Genomic DNA, 10,775 nt, shown 5'->3' with positions numbered 1-10,775 from the left:
AGTTGTTTTCATGTTTTTCTTTGTAATGCTAAATGGATTTTTTTCTATTGCCGTAAGTGAATCGAATAATTCTTGAGAATTTAGTAGTATCCAAATATACAAAATAATCACTAAAATGACTGGAAAAGGAGCTAGGAAGTTGATCAGGGAAGAGAGTAGCTCCCAAATATGGGAAAGGTGTATAAATATTGTTAACTGTAAGCCCCATCAATTTGATTTGGTCTGGGGCCCATATTGAGCTTAGGAGCCTATGTGACCTCTGCATCCCTGTAGATCTGAGCTCATATTTTGTGGTCATGAGTAGGAATGTTCCAAGCTGCCCCAATACCAGGGCACATTTTCCTCAGGTGGCAGGTAGAGTATGTTGTCCTGCCTCCCTTAGGAGGATGGAACATTCATCTCCCCAGACAATAATTTAGGTTCACCTACATATCAGATGTCAGGTTCAGAAAAAAAAACAAAAACAAAAAAACTAGTATAGTGATGGGCCCTTTGGAATATAACTAAAATAGGTCTACTAGCTAAATACAAAACTGAGACCCTCAAATATTCATCTGCAATATTCCAGCCTTTAGGTTCATGATTAGTCAAGAATTTGTTTGGCTCTGTATGTTAACTCTTTTTCAGCCACCAGGTTCCAGATGCTACCATGATGCCAAATGAACTTCTCTGGGCAGACAACCCCACCAATGTGTCCTGGAGTGCCACTTCCCCAGAGTTCTTCCCCATTAGGGAAAGAGAGAGATAGGATGGGAGTATGGATTGACCTGTCAGCACCCATGTTCAGTGGGGAAGCAATTACAGAAGTCGGACCTTCTGCCTTCTGCTCCCCATAATGACCCTGGGTCCATACTTCCAGAGGGTTAAATAATAGGAAAGCTGGGGGTCAGGCAGTAGTAGCACAATGGGTTAAGCGCACATGGAGTGAAGCACCAGGACCAGCGTAAGGATCCTGGTTCGAGTCTCATCTCCCCACCTGCGGGGGTGGGTGGATGGGGTTTGCTTCACAAGTGGTGAAGCAGGTCTGCAGGTATCTATCTTTCTCTTCTCTCTGTCTTCCCCTCCTCTCTCCATTTCTCTCTGTCCTATCCAATAACAATGACATCAATAACAACAACAATGATAATAACTACAACCTTAAACAACAGGGACAAAAAAAGGGGAAAACAATAGCCGCCAGGAGCAGTGGAGTCATGGCATTGAGCCCCAGAAATAACTCTGGAGGCAAAAAAAAAAATAGGAAAGCTAACAGGAGAGGGGTTAGGATACGGTGTTCTGGTGGTGGGAACTGTCTGGAGCTGTAACCCTATTATTCTATGGTTTTTGTCAATGTTTCCTTTCTATAAGTAAAAATAAAAAATAATTACTAAAATAAAATTATTTTGTTTTCTAAAAACATTTCAAATAAAATATAAGTATTTTTTTTATTTGGGAGCTTCTGCATTCAGTCAGTATGTTCACTTTTTGACATCAGCACATTGATTACAGAAGAAAATGTATTAAGTCAGGGGTGGGGAATATATATATTTTTTCTGTCAAGAGCATTTGGTTATTTATATGGCATCATTAATAGGTCACAAAAATTATCAACTTAATAATTAGTGCTTAATTCTGTTATGGAAAAGTTTCTAGTTTCATGGGATTTCAAGTCCTTCCTCTCTCTCTTTCTCTCTCTCTCTCTTTCGTTTTTCAGTGCCAGACCAGATGATTCTTTCTGACTGTATTTTGTAGGTTATCTAAGGTCTGCAGGTCCGAGATTACTCCTACCCCAATTTAAGTCAATAGACTCAATTATTTCACCTTATATAAATTTAAGGTGAAGAGGGAAAAGTACTACTTGACAAAAATTCCATGAATGATTTTATTCAACACTTCATCTCTTAATTAAAAAAATTTAACTCTCATACTCATTTACATACATGAAGTATGTTATAAAATTAATAAATGTTAATACTTGAAAAATAAAGTTTGTTCTATTCAGTCTATATCAATTATGACATAAGCTTAAGGATTTAGATTTGTGATAATTTATCTTGCCAGTTGGACTAAAGATTACTTATTTATAACTAGTAGTAGTAGTAGTTAGAAGTAGTAGTTAATAGTTATTGTTATACCCAGGGCTTCACTGTTCTTGACAGACAAAGCTAAACTGAAATACAGAAAGCTATAAGGTGGGGACAGATATACTAGGACCAAAGTTTCCAACAATGAGATAATACTCTTATCTGTTTTACTAGGACATAGAATTTGAGTTGCATGTTTGACAAAGCGGGGACACTCTCAGGTAAATCACATTGATGTAGGCTAAAATTTGAAGCATGAAATAATGCAGTTGTTCCCTGAAGAATAAAGCATAACCTCTTTGGGGTTCTCCTTTTCTCTTTTTTTCCCCCTTTTTAATTTTTTAAAATTTTTTGCCTCCAGTGTTATTGTTGGGGCTTGGTGCTTACACTATAAATCCACTGCTCCTGGAAGCTATTTTTTCCCTTTTGTTGCCCTTGTTGTTTATTGTTATTGTTATTATTATTGTTGTTATTGCTATCATTGTTGTTGGATAGAACAGAGAGAAATCTAGAGAGGAGGGGAAGACAGAGAAGGAGAGAGAAAGACACCTGCAGACCTACTACACTGCTTGTGAAGCAACCCCCCTGCTGTTGGGGAGCCTGAGGCTGGAACCTGGATCCTTACACTGGTGTTTGCACTTCCTGCCATGTTCCCTTAACATGCTGCACTGTGCTACAGCCAAGTCCCATTATCCCATTTTCTTTATGTCAGCAATATGGGTAAAAAAGTGTTTTCAAAGTACATAGGTTGGAATAGCACAAGTAATATTTGTATTGTACAAACACAAGTCAGACCCCTCTAATGAACAAGAATTGGAAATAGAGATACTGACAAGGAGCGAGAAAGAAAAGAAAGAATAGGTAAAGGGAAATTAATTTGTGAATGTTTTTTCTTCTATTATATTTGTACATGCATATGAAACAGACAGTTTACTAATAGATCCAAAGGATAGGATAAAAGAAAAGTACCACATAGAAAAGAAATAAAATAAAATAAAATAAAAGGGAAACTGGTTATGTAAAAAAAACTTTCATACCCAAGATTCTGAGGTTCCAGATTCAATCACTAGCACCACCATAATCTAGAGCTGAACAGTGCTCTGTTTGCTTGTTCTTGGTATCTCTCCTTGTTCTCTCTGTCTCTCTCATTAAAACAAAATGAAGGGACCAAGTAGTGACACACTTGATCGAGCTACGTATTACAATGCACAAGGACCTGGGTTCAAGTTCCCAGCCTATACCTGCTAAAGAAAAGCTTCATGATTAATAAAGCAGATCTGCAGGTATCTCTCTCTCTCTCCCTAACTCCTCCTTCCCTCTTAATTTAATTTATCTATCCAATAAATAAATTGATTAATTAAATAAGATATTTTATAAGATAATATTCAAATAAAAATACATTAAATATTTAAAAAGATCTATGAAAAAAATGTAACAAAGGCTAATTAACATGTATCTCCTATAGCTGTTCTCATATTTATATGTAGCAATCTTTCCCCTAAAGAATTTTATAGTAAACTATTTACAGATTTCCTGAAAATATTAATAGAGTTTTTTTTCTTCCTGATAAGCCATGTAGATTGTGTTCTCTATTATTATTTTTTTTAAGGAAAGGCCATCTCCCCAAAAACTGTGACTTAAAATGTCATTGTTGTTTTTCAGGTATGCATTTATCCATTTTCTTCATGAAGAAATAAGCATTGCACTGACTTTTTTGCAATAATACTTTTTAAATTAAAAGCAATAGTGACATATTTGATTAGAAGTTCATGGATATACGTGACTGACCAACCAATGAAAACTGTTTCACAAGGACTAAGAATTAATGAGTAAGAAATGGAAATACAATAGTTATGAAGAAAGTGGCACTGTGGATTTGACATTTATAATGGATTAGCTGTTAATTTTTCCTCTTCTATATGTTGCTCTAATAAGATTTGTCAGACTACCGTACAATTTATCTTTCTGCACATTTCTCTTACGGATGATGGATCACTGCATATTATAAGCCAAATTTTCAAATAAAATGAAGAAGAGACTTGCTTGCAGCAATAGATGCATATGAAATAATGACACTTGTATGATTAGAACCATGACACCTAAACCCTACTTTTCTTTTCTCAAAAATATTTATATAACCATGACTAACTACATTACCAGTTCAAATGTATTATATTTGGGGGGGGGGTGGAGGGGCTAATTTATATATAAAAGTAGGGACTATTTCTACTTCTTTCTCTACTTTTCTACTACCTTCTTTCGTTTTCTATGAACTTTTCTGCATCTTTGATTCTCATAGCCATGCCTCTTTCTACACCTTTCTGTTTTTACCTGTAACTTTTATCTTTCCCATCTTTATGTTGTTTCTCTTACTTCATCTCATCTGCACAGGTCCACTTATGCTTAAAACAGAGAGATCCTGAGATGATATTTATAAATAGAACAAACTCAGTAGATTTGTACTGAATCAATATTTATATATAATGCAGTTTGAGAAAGATAGGATTTGGCAAGATTGCAGTTTGTAAGGAGAAAGCCCTATGGACTAGAAATATTGCACTGAAAATTTCAGTACATCAAAACATTGTATCCTTGGTTCTGGGTCAGTCAGTGTCTGTGAAGTTTATAACTTAGTCTGTTACTCTCTATGGTGTTAAGTATTAATCCCAATTTGTGCTTTATTTTATTTATTCATTTACTTATTTTCATTATTCCTCCCCAAATAACTGAATTCTTGCTGTTGAAAAGGGAACATCACAGTCTCTCTACTCATGAAACAACCCTTATCTGCCACTTTGAAGTAAATATATGTGGGCAAAAATTCCACTTTTCAACTGGTGTGAACACATTAATTAAATATGGACTTTTATACAGACAACTTGGACCTTCAACATTATCTCAAATATGCTTTGTATAGTTGGATTTGGAGTCCCAGTGGAAATATTTGTTCTTTGCCTAAGAAATTCATGGAGAGAACTCTCAACTGGCAAAAATAAATGAAAAAAAAAGTATTATCACCTATTTAATTTGTTAGCACTATATATTTTAAATAGTTATGAGTATTTTTCTTTTTAACAGATATAAATATTTAGAACACATATGAATAAGGGGGGCAGAGCCAAGATGACAACTTGGAGGCAGCTGCTGGTGTGAGCTCCCACAACAGCAGCTGGATAGGGTAGGGTACTGTGCAGTCAGCAGGACAGTGAATAAGGGGTACTAAATGTGGCACCGAGGAGGGTCCTTTAACTTAATCTTGGGTTAGAAAACAGAGGAAAAAGGAAAATTTTTTATTACTTCTGAAGCGCATCCCTCCCCCCTATCCCAGAACAAGACCCTAGGGGCTGGAGAGCTGTTTCTAGTAGGCTCCCCTCTAAGCTTTTTTCTTTACCAAGATTCCTAGCTCACCAGGTGTGTTATTCCAATCCTTTGTCTTTTTGATTTCCTTCTTTTTGTTTTCCTTCTAAGTGGCTGGAGCTCTATGAGTGATAAAATATCTGACCAATCAGAACTTCACCCCTGCCTGGGAAAGACTACTTGTTTTTGTTTTTTTTTTTTGTAGTTGTTGTTTGCTTGTTTGTTTAACAGTTGGCTGTCATTGCTCAAGCTGCCTGAGCCAATCTGGAGCTGTCCAAGGTGCAGACTGATTGTTAGGGTTTTTTACTCTATTCTACTTTATTATTACTATTATATATACAAGTGTCCCTTTCCCCACCTCCTCCTTCAGGTTGACCAAAAATTAATTGTTATTGCTTTTTTCTATTTCTAGGCGACTGGGTATCCTATCCATTGTGGGAGGAATTTGTTTCACTCTACCTCTTCCACCCACTTTCTCCTTTTTCCCTCCTCCTAGCAAATTAAAAAAAAAAAAAAAAAAACTCCTTTTACTGCTCTTTTTTTTTTTTTTCTCGTTCTTGTTTTCTTTTCTTCCCTCTTCCTTCTGCTTTCTGAATTCACTGATACTCATTTGTGAATTACTTGGGGGAATAAATCTGACTCAGAGTGGACTCTCTGTGTGTGTCTCTCTTCTCTACTTCCCTTTCTCCTCTTGTTATCCCTAGAATTTACAGTGGACAGTAAATTTGCATAATGGTCTATTTTTGCTTTCCCTTTTTTCCTTTCTCTTTCTTTTCTTTTTTTTAATTTCTCTTTTTTATTTATTTATTTATTCCCTTTTGTTGCCCTTGTTGTTTTATTGTTGTAGTTATTATTGCTGTTGTCGTTGTTGGATAGGACAGAGAGAAATGGAGAGAGGAGGGGAAGACAGAGAGGAGGAGAGAAAGACAGACACCTGCAGACCTGCTTCACTGCCTGTGAGGCGACTCCCCTGCAGGTGGGGAGCCGGGGTTCGAACCGGGATTCTTATGCCAGTCCTTGTGCTTTGCGCCACCTGCGCTTAACCCGCTGCGCTACAGCCCGACTCCCTCCTTTCTCTTTCTTTTTCATTTGGATTCACTTGTTATTTTTTCTTGGACTGGAGGTGTTGTTTGGCTAAATGGTATTGGTTAAACTGCATCAATCCTTGCTTCAGTTACTATTGTAATTTCTGAGGTTGGTGACTGTATTTGCCAGAGCAAGGGTGGCCCCTCTTTTCCAAGATGCACTCGTGTCTAGTGGTGGGAAAACTTGTAAATTCAACTATTTCTTAAAATTTATTTATTTATTTTCCCTTTTTGTTACCCTTGTTATTGTAGTTATTATTGTTGTTGTTGTTGTTATGGATGTCGCAGTTGTTAGACAGGACAGAAAGAAATAGAGAGAGGATGGGAAGAAAGAGAGGGGGAGAGAAAGATAGACACCTGCAGACCTGCTTCACCACTTTTGAAATGACTCCCCTGCAGGTGGGAAGCTGGGGGCTTGAACCGGAATCCTTATGCCAGTCCTTGAGCTTCATGGCACGTGCGCTTAACACACTGTGCTACCGTCTGACTCTCAAATTCAACTATTTTTAAAAGTAAGTGTGAATTTTGGTGGAGAAAGTCATTGTAATGGTATCTTGGCATCCATATTTGTATTTAATTGCCTGATTACCTATTCTTCTAAAAAAATTGTACTATACCTAATGTTTTACCCAAAAGAAGGCAGCATGTAAAATTAAATGAAAATATGAAAACTATCATTATATGCCTTATATTTACCTATGCGGTCTGGTTTTTATTTTGATATTCTATTGGACAAATAAATTCATATCTATAGTTACAATGTTATAGGGTGTCAGGAAGAAGGTCATTAGAAAAAAATGACTTAAATACTTTTATATAAAAAGGTCACCTAAAACAGAAATTTGTCAATTAATTTTCCACATGTACTTCATTTATATTTCTTCCTGAAAAAATAGTTAATATAAGATTACAGCTCCAATCATAGGAGGTAATGCTGTCACACGATAGCTTTTTGGAACCAGCATACAACTCTGATTGTCAGAGTAATGGATAAGGTCTGTACATAAATTATTCAAAGGCTTTTATAATCAGCACAGCATTCAAATTAAACCCCAGAATGTGCAAATGAGGCAATTATTCATAAAAATACTAACATTTAATTTTTTTAGAATTCGGTGTGACATTTTTGTAGCTTTTCATAGTTATAGCATGGGACACTACAATTAGTCCACATTTATACTTTGTGCTTTTAGGTAAGTACTTATATATCAGTAAGTAATATTATGAAAATAAAAAATAGTAATAAAATATTGATGATTCTTCATCTGTGAATATGTATGTGTGTGATTAGTCAAACTTGTCAGTTGCAATCAATAGCTTGCTTGAACCTTGAACATAATTGCTTGTGAGGTTCTTTACAACTAACATATTTTCCCTTATAAAAGAACAGACCTCAGCATGATAGTATGCCTTATCACAGATTATATTCATTATTTTTTACCAGAGTACTATACAGCAGTAGCTTATTGTAGTGCTGTGGAAGGAAACTGGGGATTTTGATGCCTCAAGCATAAGCATTTTTGCATAACCATTATGCTATCTCCCCAGCCCCAGGCATATATTTTTATAGATTGTATATATAGAGAATCAGCTTAAAATAATTTTTTAGCAGTAACGGGTAGTGTTCATCACTACACCATAGGATTAGTAACGTGCACTCTTTTAAAAAAAATTTTTTATTGTCTTTATTTATTTATTGGATTGAGACAGTCAGAAATTGAGAGGGAAGGGAGGGATAGAGAGGGTGAGAGACAGGGAGACACCTGCAGCACTTCTTCTACACTTGTGAAGCCTTCCCCTTGCAGGGAGCAACTGGGGCTCAAACTGGGGCTCTTGTGTATCATAACATGTGCGCTCAACCAGGTGCGCCACTACCTGGCCCCACAAGGACTGCAAGATTAGTAAACATGAGGTTCTGAGTTCAACTTCTGACACTGCATAAGCTTGAATCTGTGCTCTGGTGTCTCTCTCTCATTAAATACTTAAAATATAGTTTAACTTCAAATAGCACTATATTTTAAGATGTATTTATTTAATGATAGCAAGACCAGAACATTATTGTTGCCGTTTGCAATGAAAGAATTTGATCTTGTAGTCTCAGATTCAAACACCGGCATTCTACTCACTAAGCATCTCCTTGGACCCACAGAATAGTGTATTTCACTAGGATAGTGGAAGAATAATGAAGAGTTACGTTGTTTCCTTTACAGTATAAATGGTGTGGAGGAATTGTTTCGGGTAGCAGAAATATAATTTTACTTTAAAAGTCACTGCTATCATAACTAGCTTTGACTGTCAGCATCTAATAGTGAGTAAGTAATGTTTCAGAAAATTTTTAAGTTAAAAAACCAAGATTATCCAGATGTAGCATGATTATACAGTGCTTACAAATGACTACACATTGAAAAACCTGGTGATACATAAACTATCTTCTGTAGTTCTGTCCAACAATGAATACTTAATTCAATCCAGGAAATGATTAATAGCATGTAAGATAATATATATTTTTAATTTTAATATATCTATTGGGTAGAGACAGCCAGAAATTGAGGAGGAAGATGGTGATAGAGGAGAGAGACACCCGCAACATTTTTTTTTTTTTTTACCACTCACAAAGCTTTCCCCATGCAGGTGGGACTGGGATCTCAAACTCTGGTCCTTCCACATTGTAACATGTGTGCTTAATCAGGCGAGGCATCACCTGGCCCTGTAAAATAAAATTTAGTGTCAAGTAAATGATGAATGTTTCATTTTATAATTGAAAAATGGAGTAAAATATAGCATTAACTGACAAGGTGTAGAACATATAGTTTGGTCTGCAAAAGAATTCCATGAAAGACAATTATCAGCAGATCTTAATTTCTCAGAGACCTGAATAAAGGTTGGTTATCTTTAAAAGAAAATTAAGGAGGAGGAAAAGGAGGAGGAGGAGGAAGAGGAGGAGAAGAAAAAGAAATGGAATAAGAAGAAAGAATAAGAAGAAGAGAATAAGAAGAAGAAAGAGAAGAGTGGAGCACACATTTTTCTCTGTGAAGGGGCCTGTGTTCAAGCTCCCAAAACAATGTGAATGTATGAGTAGAAACTTCATAAACAGTTTAGTGATACTATGGTGTCTCTCTTCTTTTTTCTCCTGCCTCTTTCTAGCTCTTCCTCTCCTTTAAATTTAACTCTTTTTTTGTATTTTTATATTTGCTTTATTCTTGTTTATTAGTGACTTAATAATGATTGACAAGATTGTAGGATAAGAGGGACGCAATACAAATCTCACCACTAGAGTTATCTATACCATCCCCTCCATTGGAAGTTTCTCTATTCTGTATCTATTTGGGAGTATGGACCAAAGATCATTATAGGGAGCAAAAGGTGGAAGGTCTATAATTGCTTCTCTGCTGAACATGAGCATTGACAGGTCTATCCATACCCTGAGTCTGTTTCTATCTTTCTGTAGTGAGGTAGGGCTTTGGGGAGGTGGTGTTCTAGTGTCATGGTAGCATCTTTAACTTGGATGAAAAGCATCACAATATAAATCAAAACAAATTGCTTAATAATCAGAAACCTATAGTTAAAGAGTATAGATGATGAAATTTGCGGTCTTCATGTTGGAAAGAGCTACAAAGTCCATTTTAAGTATATGTAAAAGAGGCCAGTATTGCTATAATCACATTATTTGGCAATTGGATTAACTTTGAAAAATCCCTTGGTTAAGATTTGCTGTATTATACACTACATCACCATAATTTATGTCATTTGACATTGTTTGTATATAGCTGTGTCACCGATTGCTTCTGTTCTACCTAGCCTAGGCTTTTAAGAGTCAACATATCAAAGACTCAGCCTATGTATTAAAAAGACTCAGTGTATGCTTTAAAAATTTTGAGACATACAATCAATTTTCCCCTCTCATATTAATTAAATAGTGGTTTATATGACTACAAATTAATAGGAGTGTACATAAACACCATTCCCACCACCAAAAGACTGTGTCCCATCCCACCCCACACCCCACCCTCCCCCCTCCACCCTCTCTGCCCCGGGAAGCCTAACATCCACCCTCACTCTCATCTCAGGGTTTTTACTTTGGTGCCCTATTTGAGATTCACCCAAATCCTGCTTTTATTTTCCCTTTCTGATCTTCTTTCTCAACTTCTGTTGATGAGTGGGATCATCCCATACTCACCTTTATCTTTCTGACTTAGCTCACTTAACATAATTCCTTCTAGTTCCATTCAAGATGGGTTAGAGAAGTTGCATTCATTGTTCTTAATAGCTG

Source organism: Erinaceus europaeus, chromosome 2 (genome assembly GCF_950295315.1).
Source record: "Erinaceus europaeus chromosome 2, mEriEur2.1, whole genome shotgun sequence".
NCBI lineage: Eukaryota > Metazoa > Chordata > Mammalia > Eulipotyphla > Erinaceidae > Erinaceus > Erinaceus europaeus.
Note: the sequence above shows the minus strand (reverse complement) of the source record.